Below are 13,379 nucleotides of genomic sequence, written 5' to 3' on the forward strand. Positions count from 1 at the left end.
CTGCAGTGAGGTCATGACCATGTGACCATCCCATGTGATCCATACCTCACCTGTGGGTGTGGTTACAAGCTATGTAATCGAGGTGTGTTTAGCACATGGGAGTGAGTGTTTGGGAGTCTGCCAGTGTGGACAGACTTCCCTGTGTCCAGGCTGGACATTACAGAGTGGTCTGTGTCTTGAGAGGGAAAAGCCTTTGGCTGTGTGCACACGCTGCGGATTTTGCTGCGGTTCCGCAGCGGTTTTGGCCGCTGCGGACCCGCAGCAGTTTTTGCTGCGAGGTACAGTAGCATGATTCCCTATGGGAATCAAAAACCGCAGTGCAGACGGTGCGGAATTTTCCGCGCGGATTATCTGCGGTTTTCAATCCGCAGAAAGAATTGACATGTCAATTCTTTCTGCGGATTCCCCTGCGGTTTGCCATCTCCTCCATTGAGGAGATGAAAAACCGCAGGGCAAAACTGCAGAGCAATCCGCAGGTAAAACCGCAGGTATTTTGACCTGCGGTTTCACCTGCGGATTTTACAAAATCCGCGCGGATGAATCCGCACCTTTTCCGCAGCGTGTGCACACAGCCTTACTGTGTCTGTGGCTCCAGATAGTGCCTGAGTGCTGGACTTGGCACAGCCTGTGTACCCACAGGCCTGGGAGAGCAGAGCTCTGCTATGGACATTGATGTTGTGTCTGCCTGATGTAAAGACTGTTTACCTTTTTGTTGCTGACTTGATGGGCTATGAATCAAAAATAACCCACTTGGACGTTGAAGAGAATGTACCTCCTGTTTCCTCCTAAGCACCTGAGTGTATATAATCATTACACCACCAACTAGCTTTGACAATGATTGCAAGCCAGCACCCAGTTTATGTAGGAGATGGGAGTGCTTAACAGTGCATAACAAAAACAGTTAACACAGCGGTAGTTAAGGGTACTAAAACCACAGCACCGTTAATTCACGGCGCTGCGATTTAAGTGAATAGCACCCCCCAGTGTCGGATTAGGGACCCATCCGATCCATGAGATTACCTTAACATTGGTGGATGGGCTCACAATTTTTGGCCAAATTTTGTGCTAAGCATCTCATGTGTTTTTTCATTTCCAAATGCCATCATGCTATTCACACTTCATGTATCACACACTGATTTGCTTTCGTTCAATTGAGCGCAACCTTTTCTTTATTTACTAAGTGGCTAATGGTGCACAGCTGAAAGCCTTAGCTCCAGGAGCTCTCAACTGAACAGATTAACCCCTGCACTGCTGAAAGAAACTTACACCGTTTAATATGAAGGTGAAGTGCTTCTAATCAGTGCAGGAGTAGGAGAAATCAGATGCTGCAGTTTTCTGTCTCCTTTCTGTCACAGTAAACCCATGAAAAGGACATCATCACAGCTTCCAGTTTAGTCATAGTAATAGAGAAAGAAAGTGATTAAAGCACTGAATAAACTGTACAGATAGTGTGTGCTATTACAGCATTGAAGAACAATTACCATCTGTAGCAACTCAGGTTGTTTTTGTGTTAAAGATCTAAAAAAAGGGTTGGTACAGTCCTGGGAGACATTGGAGTATTGCAGTCATTTTTCTGAGGCACTTGGAGGTTTTGCAGTACTTTGGATTAATGGTAAATAAAAATTTTGGTAGCTATTGGCGGTCAAATTTGAATTTCAATAAATTATTACTATTATTGTTATTATTATTATTATATCATATACTAAACTTTGCTACATTTTATGCAGTTTCCTCCATTTAATAGACTCCTAAATGTAAACCCCATCAAACTCTATTAATACCATTTCTCAAGTCTAATCCTCAGGCTGTGAAGCAAAATAACAAGTAATAAAAGGTAAAAATTTAAATTGCCAAGTGGATTTTATTTTAGCACCAAATGCACTATATTTTTTTATTTTAAGCAAAAATCAGTAAATTCATTAAAAAAAAATGGAATTTGAACTGTTGAACATGAAACAGAGTCTATTGTAAGTTTCATTATCCGTCCTGGAAGATATTGGACCTGTGAATATTTCTAGTTGGCAAAAGTTCCTGGAGTGACAAACATTCCTTCTTCTGGAGTATTGCTTTACTGTGAAATGTCCTCTTTTATTTTAATGGGTAGACTAACAGAGTAATTTGATGTGCTTTTAAACAAACCATCAAACCACAATTAAAGTCAATGAGAGTTTTCAGTTTATCTAGGTGCAATTGTATTTTTGGAGCATATTTAATAACCCCCATAGGGTCCTGAAATATTTTGTGATTTTCCGATAGTAAAAACTAAAAGAAACCTGAACACTCTCTAATAGTTGAACAGTCACAACAAATTAAACATGATCTCTGCAGAGTCAGAGAAATAGCCCAATTAGATTAACCACCGCACAATTCTCCAATCATCTTTACAGTTTAATTCTATTAGTCAAAGTGAAGAATAAAAAAATATTTGGCCATTGACAGCATCACATGATAAAATTTTTTAAATGAAAAATGTTTTTAAGTGATTACATACCTACAGATATGTCTCATTACCTTTCCATGAAATTCTTTAAAGGGATTGTCTGGTACTTTATATTGATGGCTTATCCTTAGGGCGCGTACAGATGATTCCTAGAATTCGAACAAGGGTTTGCACTTGTCTGATTTTTTTTTCTCGGACCGAGTTGGTTCAAGGTAAAAAAAAATCGTACCATGCACGATTTGCCTCTGAAAATTGGATGTCACTCATACAATGAACTCTATGGGAAAAAAAAATCGTTCAGATGACATCCGAGTGTGGTCCGAATTTCATAGACTGACATTGTAGAGAAGGTGGAGAGACTTTTTTTTCTATCTACCTACAAAAAAAATCGGATCACACTCTGATCAGAGTGCGATTAGCATAATAAGACTGATTTTCTTACATGTGGACAAAACGGTCGTCTGCATCTACTCTCACGAGAAGACGTCAATGTCAGATTGATGTCGGTGCAACACTCTTCACCCCCTCTGTCATCTGTTCATGGAGCTGGCAATGACTCGATATCCTCAGTTGCGGAGCGTAACTACAAAGCGACACTACGCAGTTGATGGAACTCTGCAACTGATCACTTTCTGTTGTCACCGGCACTGAGAACAGTTGTTTGGCGGGAGTACCAGGTGTCATACATCCACCGATCTGATATTACCTATCTTAAGGATAAGCTTTCAATATAAAGCACTGGACAACAATTTTAGGAGTACAAATTTATAAATACTCAAACAGACATAACAAGGTGGCACGAGGTGGTAGTTATGGCCATGCCACTTAAAGCTACAGTTCGCGAACAGAGTCTACTGAGCAAACAGTCAGGGAGCACCCCAGTCCTCGGTGGGGCACTACTCAATCCCGGTGCCCACTTCACTGGCCGTGGGACTGGGGCAGCAGTCTTTACTTCCCCCTCCTGGGGTATAGTCAGCTCCTGTTCACTGCAGAGCACCTTGCCCTGGGTAAGCCTGCCTGGGCACTGACTGGAATAGGAACTTCCTGTTCCTTTTGGGGCTATTAGCCCAGCACCCTGGGTTAACCCCTTCTGTCCCTGCCTCTAACATGTGCAAACAAATTTGGCACTGAAAAGCATAGAGAACAATACAAGTTTAGACAGTACAGAGTAAAAGGGACATCACACATTGCATTAGCATGTATCAATACACATTACTGAACACAAGCAAACATTAATATATATTTAGATACACCATTCGGGTGCCACATAAAGTACACAGGCCCGGCACACAGGAGAGAGGGGGCAAACAAGGGTTCCCGCCACCTCCTTACACCAACACATAGCATAAACAACACCTAACTGAATAACCACAAACTTAATATTTTTGTCTTTCAAAGATGGCCATCTAAAGCTAATTAAGCCATTCATATTGGGATATCTCAAGTCAAGAGGAAAGATAAGAATTAAAAAAGGGACATACAGTGGGGCAAAAAAGTATTTAGTCAGTCAGCAATAGTGCAAGTTCCACCACTTAAAAAGATGAGAGGCGTCTGTAATTTACATCATAGGTAGACCTCAACTATGGGAGACAAACTGAGAAAAAAAAATCCAGAAAATCACATTGTCTGTTTTTTTTTCATTTTATTTGCATATTATGGTGGAAAATAAGTATTTGGTCAGAAACAAGCAATCAAGATTTCTGGCTCTCCCTGTAACTTCTTCTTTAAGAGTCTCCTCTTTCCTCCACTCATTACCTGTAGTAATGGCACCTGTTTAAACTTGTTATCAGTATAAAAAGACACCTGTGCACACCCTCAAACAGTCTGACTCCAAACTCCACTATGGTGAAGACCAAAGAGCTGTCAAAGGACACCAGAAACAAAATTGTAGCCCTGCACCAGGCTGGGAAGACTGAATCTGCAATAGCCAACCAGCTTGGAGTGAAGAAATCAACTGTGGGAGCAATAATTAGAAAATGGAAGACATACAAGACCACTGATAATCTCCCTCGATCTGGTGCTCCACGCAAAATCCCACCCCGTGGGGTCAGAATGATAACAAGAACGGTGAGCAAAAATCCCAGAACCACGCGGGGGGACCTAGTGAATGAACTGCAGAGAGCTGGGACCAATGTAAAAAGGCCTACCATAAGTAACATACTACGTCACCATGGACTCAGATCCTGCAGTGCCAGACGTGTCCCACTGCTTAAGCCTGTACATGTCCGGGCCCGTCTGAAGTTTGCTAGAGAGCATTTGGATGATCCAGAGGAGTTTTGGGAGAATGTAATATGGTCTGATGAAACCAAACTGGAACTGTTTGGTAGAAACACAACTTGTCGTGTTTGGAGGAAAAAGAATACTGAGTTGCATGCATCAAACACCATACCTACTGTAAAGCATGGTGGTGGAAACATCATGCTTTGGGGCTGTTTCTCTGCAAAGGGGCCAGGACGACTGATCCGGGTACATGAAAGAATGAATGGGGCCATGTATCGTGAGATTTTGAGTGCAAACCTCCTTCCATCAGCAAGGGCATTGAAGATGAAACGTGGCTGGGTCTTTCAACATGACAATGATCCAAAGCACACCGCCAGGGCAACGAAGGAGTGGCTTCGTAAGAAGCATTTCAAGGTCCTGGAGTGGCCTAGCCAGTCTCCAGATCTCAACCCTATAGAAAACCTTTGGAGGGAGTTGAAAGTCCGTGTTGCCAAGCGAAAAGCCAAAAACATCACTGCTCTAGAGGAGATCTGCATGGAGGAATGGGCCAACATACCAACCACAGTGTGTGGCAACCTTGTGAAGACTTACAGAAAACGTTTGACCTCTGTCATTGCCAACAAAGGATATATCACAAAGTATTGAGATGAAATTTTGTTTCTGACCAAATACTTATTTTCCACCATAATATGCAAATAAAATGAAACAAAAACAGACAATGTGATTTTCTGGATTTTTTTTTCTCAGTTTGTCTCCCATAGTTGAGGTCTACCTATGATGTAAATTACAGACGCCTCTCATCTTTTTAAGTGGTGGAACTTGCACTATTGCTGACTGACTAAATACTTTTTTGCCCCACTGTATTTGTATTTTAATTGAAAAAAAACACAAATCCCCCCTCAACACAGATGTCTCTTAAATTCAACTTCACTCATACTTAGCTGTTTGACCTGGAGAATTGTAAATGCCTTTGTTCTGCCTTCATACACGTTGATGCAGTGTGCACTCTAGCATACAGCACAAACCACTGCTCTGTCTTCCAAAATAACCAGACTGTTCTCTGTAGTCTAACTTGTTTATTGGTGAAGAGTATAGAACATGCGGTAAAACTATAAGAATGCAAACGACATGGGTAAGTATTGGGGAGATATCACACAGCTAACACAATTACAGGAAATATACAGTGTGATGCAAACTTTACATGGAATACACAGGGGTCTAATTACATCTGCTGTGCACTGCTGCTATACATTTAATAACATCTCTATACAACACTGCATTGCAAGAAAAGATATTAATCTTACCAGATATGCTTTACCAGGATAGCGACTCAAGTAGGGGAGTTACAGGAGGACAAATAAACAACATGTGTCCTATGAAATACACAGAAGAAAATGGCATCTTCCTCATCACAGAATACATTGCTTCAATCCCACAATGCAACACTCTGTCTGCTATTAAAGGCACAGGCTATAAAAGCTATTAAAGCACAGCTATAAATTCAGCCACCACTAGATGGTGCTATAACTAAACCAGCACATAATACAAACATATTTGCTCTGTATTCAGAGGGCAGAACAGCCTTGGCCAACTTTTTCCATCTTTTCCTCACAGCAGTTGGACAATATCCCTAAATTAGCAAGGTTGTCTAAGACCGAAATATCGATGACCTTGTGCTGCCAGGTGGGTTTCCTATAATGCTTTGCAATTATCACTTCTCATAATATAACAGAGCTAATCAGGAGAGACCATCGTTACCTGTGATATAGAAGGGTTAATGTTTTGCCTTTAATTGCCTTTGATTGCTAGAGTTTGCTAGAATGTGTTTAGAAGGTGTTTTGTCACGTCAGCAATCTGGTAGGCTTGTATTCAAGGAAACCACACTTCTTATCTTATATGTTCTCAATAGTCAGCAACAACATGTTCTGGTTAAATGGTAAATAAAATGTGACCCTGGGTAACCAGGGGGGGGACTACATGAATTACATTGAGTTACATTAGTTGTAAATGGTATAAAAATTGCCTTGTATTTCATTATGTCAGATAAAGTGATTTGCCCACGACCTGTGTGTGCAGTCTCCTTTGTCTCCAAGCGTGCTTGTCAATTAAGGGCGTAACCTCCTAATTTGGCCTCACTGGTGATCTGGCATGCCTGACTTTGAGTCAGAACGCAAACAGCTACAACCCCTGCATAAAAGAAAAAGCAGGAAATGCAGCAGCCAATTTGTGATGAATCTTGATAGTGAGAGGATGCAAGACCTCACAGCTCAGCCACAGGAATAGAAGGAGATAGCCATAAAACACTGAAAAAATTGCACAGATAGTGTGTGACAGCAAAGCTGCAAAAATTAGAGAATGAGTTAAAGAAAATAGAGTCATAGACAGTTTTTAGGGAAACTGGTGGTTTTGCAGTCCTTTTATGATCATTTGTAGTGAATCAATTCCTCACATTTTAATAAAAGAAACTTGGCAAAGCTGGTGAATTTGGTCGGACCCCCACCTATTTGACACTGATGAACTATCCTATGGACAGGTCATCAATATCTCAGACCCAGGCAACCCCTTTACTTATACATCATTAATTGCTTTATTAATTACAACTCCATTCAATGCCATTTAGCATAGGATAGCATAGGGTATCTATCAAGCTCTTTTGTCAATGTTGGTAGAGTATCTTCCATTAGCACCTTTTATTGTAGGATGCCGTATACTTTGCCTTCTTTTACTATAAAGAATCCTTTCCATACTGATGTCTGAATTGCATTCTACAAGTAATTAATGTCTACTGATCCTTTATGCTGTTCTTGCAATAAATAAATCATTTGCAAAAATATTTAATAAGATTAATGCCGCATTAGCTTCTTCTTCAGCATATTATACCTGAAAAGAATCGAGTCTAGTTTCAAGTCATGTTTTGTTAAACTGGTTTTTATGCAAAATTACCATATTGGCTTCTCTAAAGGCTGGTTTACGCTCCATAGACAGCACATTTCACACAGTCTCGCATCCTGCGCTTTCCCTGTCATCTGGATAGGCCCTTTTCCTTCTAGCATCTCCCACTGCCCGGCAATCCCGGCTGTATCTTTTGGACAGTCCGTGTCCCTCCTGTTCTCTCCCGTCACCGGCTCCAGTGGGAAGAGGTGCCAGGAATGCTTCCACTGCGGCTCCTGCCCTGGTCATAGACCCCGAATCCTACTTAGGGATAATCTTATCCAGCTGGTGCCCATCAACACTGATCTCCTGCCTGGGGCCCCTAACTGCTGTCCACAGCTTTATCTCCATGGCCTATAATCCTCTGCTCTTCTATCACTGCTCACACATCCTGCCCTTGGGCAGGCTGCCCGGGCGTATGGCAGGCACAATAAGAAACTCCCCTGCTCTGTGCTGCCCCTCCCATCTAGTTAACCCCTGTGCTGCCTAGCTCCTAACCTATTCTATAATACTCTCTATCTCTAGTCCTTAACTCTCTACTGCCCCCCTCTATTCTATCCAACTATGGTCCTATACTACCTAAGATCCTATTCTATCCTTAAGCCTATAAACAGTACATGTCAGATACAATATCTAAACATTACATTACACATTACAGCACGTGACATTACAGTGTATAAACATTCTTAAACAAGGAGGTGCCGCATGTGAGTGTGTGAACAGCATCCCGAAGAGAGGAGGCACATGAGGTTCCCCGTCACCTCCTTACAGTCGATTGGCAGCCTGCTATTCTTGCACAATTATCATAAAATGAGTGTTCCTAGGAACATTCATTCATGATAATCATACATGTAAATTGACCTTAACAGAAGGGAAGTGTTACAGAGGGATCTCATTTCCTTCTTCTAAAATAGATCGACAGAATTGATTAGCTGAAGGCAGAGAAATGTCAAAAAAAAGTTTCTTTTTTAAAAAAAAGCAAACTCTAATGATGGCAACTTTGAGAACATAGTTTGTTAAAACATTTATCCAATTCTTTAAATTTGGACTTAAAATACATAAATCGATAAAGCTAAAATAAAAAAAATGAAAGAAAAGAAAAAAATATCTAAAATTTGATTAAAAAAAAGATTAAAAAAAACTTGATCTGCATCTTCAGGCTTTTCCCAGCCCTTGTTCCCATGTGTAAGACCCTTCACTTTGTTATGACCACTACTGAATAGTGTTTTTGTACTTGAGATAGTGATAACCCCTTCCTGTGAAGTCAGTTTTCCTCTCCAGCTTTCACAGCCTAATCGCCTTCGCGTATCTCACAATGTTTGACAAATGTCACATCTGCTTCCCTGATGTCACAAGATGTCCCTTATCTGAAAGAGGTCTACTACACAGGAGACTTTCTTCATCTTCTGGTGTGACAGATCCCGACTCTTATGCCATTTTGATGCAGCAACAGTATGAGCCTTGTTTTAGCGTCCCCACAAAAAAGAATCCACGACGAAAAAAAAATGAAAAAAAAGCCCATGCCAAATAATAATGCAATAACGTGCCAAGAAGAGCTTATCACTGCCTGAATCCACTCAAGAACCGATAGTTTCATTGGTAGTTATCCCTAATATAATGTTCTTCAAAACAATATTAAACCAACATTTGGGAAGGTGAAATTTGTGGTGCTGTTTGGAAAATTTCTCACAGTGGAAAACTGTTGAATGTGGTTGTTTCAGCGAGACAATGGGCATATGGATATCATTGGAGAGTGTCCATCACTTGAGACACCCCTCAATTAGCCCTAGTGAAGGGAGCAGTGACCTCTAGAACAGATGGTGGGCTTAGAGAGTTACTTTTGAGAAAGAGTTGTCTAGTTGGGGCAACTGCTTTAGCTGTCTCTGTGCAGAACTGATATCTATGCAATAGTTTGGGACGAGTTCACTTTCCATTGTGGTTTCTGTTCATACCAAAGCCGCAGCACCCTGACAAATCTGTTGCGTAAGGCTAGGGCCGCGCAGACGTATTCTCCACATCCGAGAAAATAGCTCCAATTATTCTGATCAGAATTTGTTCAGAGTGACATCCATTTTTCTTGGATGTGGTGAGAAAAAAAAAATTCTCCATATTCTCTATTCTGTCAGTCTGCAGATATCGGATCACACTCAGATGTCACGATTTTTTGACGGTCCCATAGATTTAAACTGCCGATTTTTTATCTGACACACGTCCGAGAAATTCGATCGTTTGTGGAAGCCCTTACAGACACTCTTGCCTTATTCTGAGATCCGCCGGGTTCTGCCAAAAGCATCCGTCATTTTGATAGGAAAATTAGCAGTGCGTGTGCAACAGATCGCTGCATGCTCTGACCGGAGCCCCCGACACAGTTTTTTTGCAGCGCTTTATAGACATCATCATCCCTGTCCCCATTGTGCCTAAAATCTATACTCCCTATCTGAATGAATGTCTTTGGAGTGTTGTGGGGAAAACATACAAACTAGGTACAGACGATGTCCTGGTTGTGAATTGAACCCAGTACCCCAGCAATCCAAAGCAACAGAGCAGCACGGTGGCTCAGTGGCTAGCATTGCAGCGTTGGGGTTCTGGGTTCAAATCCCGCCAAGGACAACATCTGCAAGGAGTTTGTATGTTCTCCCCGTATTTGTGTGGGTTTCCTCCGGGTTCTCCGGTTTCCTCCCACATTCCAAAGACATACTATAGGGAATTTAGATTGTGAGCCCCATCGGGGACAGTGACTGTAATGTATGTAAAGCGCTGTGGAATTAATGGTGCTATATAAGTGAGTAAAATAAATAAACAGTGCTAACCACTGAGTCACCGTAAGTAAAAGGCAACATTTTCTCTCCCTTGCTGTAGAATATGCTTTTGTCACAATTTGCATCAGATACCCATGGGGCTAAAAAGCCCTTTTTCCCTAAATTAGTCATTGCCACTAGTGACAATTTAAAAGGAACCAATAGATTTTTTTATTATTATTTTGGAGATGGGAAGAAACCAGATTACATCGAGAGAACATACAAACTCCATGCATATGATGTCCTTGGTTGGACTCCGGTGTTGCGGGGCAACAATGTAAACCACTGAGCCAATACTAACCACTGTATTTTGCCTAGTATTATGACTTTGCATACATGCACTGTACATTGCATCAGGCTTATAAATCCCAATGTGCAGCTATTTATGTGATGCTCTGCTTCCATCCCCAGCAACGTTTCCGTCTGTCTTTGCTGGAAATTGTGGCTCCACTTCAATTTTATTGGCTCTTAAGAAGATGTCAGGACCCAGAGTGTCACTGTGTCAGTGTACGGGCTATAAATCATGCAGGGTGAACTTGTTCATTACTTTATCTTTGTCCAGACCGGGAAAGACAGGAGCAATCAGCTGTCTACCCCCTGAGGATTAGAATTTACTATGTGAAAAGTTAAAGAACATTGTAAAGTGAGAGGTAAAATAGACTTCAGGGAACAATTGCCAGAGTACATTAATGATAAATAACAGACATGGAAAAGGCTCCACAAATCAATATGGAAAGATAATCTAGAGAAAAAAAAGTATCTACTGATAAAAAAGTATTTATGTATATTACATTTAACCATTTCAGATCTTTAATATATATGGCTTGATAAAGACGGGTCACCGTTGAAACGTCGCCACCTGAGGATCAGTAAAGTATCCACTTTTTCACATTTAATTTGGAGTGCTGCCTATTTTTTTTTATTATATATATATGTTGAGAAACATGATATGATGTGTGGACATTACTTTCTCCTTACACTAACAGTTGCATGACATTTCTCAGTAATGACTTGTGTAAGCGCTTTTTTTTAAAGATCTGCAATGTTTATTACTTATTTTGAAATTTTTCCTAAAGTCTGCTCACATTTCCTTCTTGTCTCAAATGTCTCCTTACGCCAACTCTGCTTATTTAGAGAAAGAGACATCTGAAAGACGGAGTGTTTTTAGGATGCTGCCAAGTCGAGAAGAAACAGGGTAACCAAAGGAATGGGAAGAAGGGGGTCTCTATTGACAACGCGTTTTGGAGTTATTCTAACTCCTTAGTACGGTACAAAAAACACCCAATTTTCCAGCTGTCTTTTCTATCAAGGTTCGTACCTGACTTGGCCAGGTTCTGCCTCTTGCATGTCCTTACCAGTTCTCAATCCTTATGCAGTGTTGTGCTTGACTTTGTACAACTTTGCCAGGTGAGGGGCTACTTTGAGCCCCTATTCCTCACCTTCACTCCACCAATTTCATACATGGAGCGCCCATGCTTCTTTTTCCTTTATTTACTTATTTAAAGAGTAACAAAACTTTTTTTTGTTAATAATTATCCTTCATATATTGCAAACTTATGATTTTTTTGTAATATACTTCATTACCTTATTTTGCTTACGTCTTTCTCAAATATTATACTGCAGTGCTGTTTCCCTACCCAGTTCATGTTCCTTTTGAAGCTGCTTTCATCTGCTGCTCCGTAAAACTCTCTACAATATATTCTGAGACCAAAGCAGATTCCATTTTCCTAATCCCAGACAACTGCCTTTATATAGCACAATATAAACACAATATCCACTAACAGTATTGTAATGAAGTGAATGCACTGCATAGAACAGGTAAAACAGCTGTTATATTAGCTGTGGTGACCATCAATAAATTACTGCCAACTAGAAGGTGGGTTATGTAAACAGAGATACTATTCTGGGTGCATGGTCCTGCTCTTAAAAAGAAAAACACATTAAGAGGCCAAGAGGTCATTTTTTATCATTTTAAATGTATTGACATTTGGAGATCAAAGACTACTGAGGAAGCTGCTGGAAGAAAAAGTCTAGACCTGATGTGAAGTCGTTTCCCTAGACCTAAATGTGAGGGTGTGAACCTGGTATCTCAGAGATGACACTAATTACAATGTTCTGCCACATCCAGTGTCTGAAATCAGCAAGGTTACACTTCAGATGTTGGAACGAACAAGAAAAGGAAATGGAGATAAAGATCTCATCTGTAAATAAAACTGTATCCTATCAGAAATTAATTATATCTAGATTTTAAATAGTACAGCCTTAAGGGGGTTTTACACTAAGCGATATCGCTAGCAATATCGCTAAAACGTCACTGGTTTTGTGACGTTATAGCGATATTGCTAGCGATATCGCTATGTGTGATACTTACCAGCGACCGCCTCCCCCGCTGTCCATCGCTGATCGCGCGAGAATGTCCGGCTCCATTTCTCGTCGGGCGCTTCCTGCTGAGACTTCCTGCTGTGACGTCCAGCGACGCGTGGAGGCGGGCGGGAGGACGCCAGGATCGCTGTGTGTGAATGGTAAGTATCGTGCGCTGCGTCGCTGCTGCATCGCTGTGAGGTCTTTCTGTATGAAAGCTCACTAGCGATCATTTAGCGATGCACCAGCGATCCTGACCGGGTCGGATCGCTGGTCGGATCGCTGGTGCATCGCTAAATGTAAAAGGGCCTTAAGTATTGCCTTATAAATTCAGAGATTGCCAATGGAAGCCAGCCCTTAAAGGGCATCTGTCAGTAGGATCAACCCTCCAAAGCCGTCTATATGGGCATGCAGGTCATAGAATGTTGAACCAAACGATACCTTGATATTTACAATCTGAAGAATTGATCCCAAGAAATCCACAGTTTTCTTATATGTAAGTGAACTGAAAAGATCTCTGTGCCTCATTAAACCGGCACAGAGATCTTTTCAGCTTATATGCATATTAGAAAAACATGGATTTCTTTGTGACCCTTCATCAGATTTCAAATTTCAAAGTATCATTTGTT

The sequence above is a fragment of the Dendrobates tinctorius genome, unplaced genomic scaffold, assembly GCF_039654945.1.
Source record: "Dendrobates tinctorius isolate UK_male_01 unplaced genomic scaffold, ASM3965494v1 ptg000078l, whole genome shotgun sequence".
Taxonomy (NCBI): Eukaryota; Metazoa; Chordata; class Amphibia; order Anura; family Dendrobatidae; genus Dendrobates; species Dendrobates tinctorius.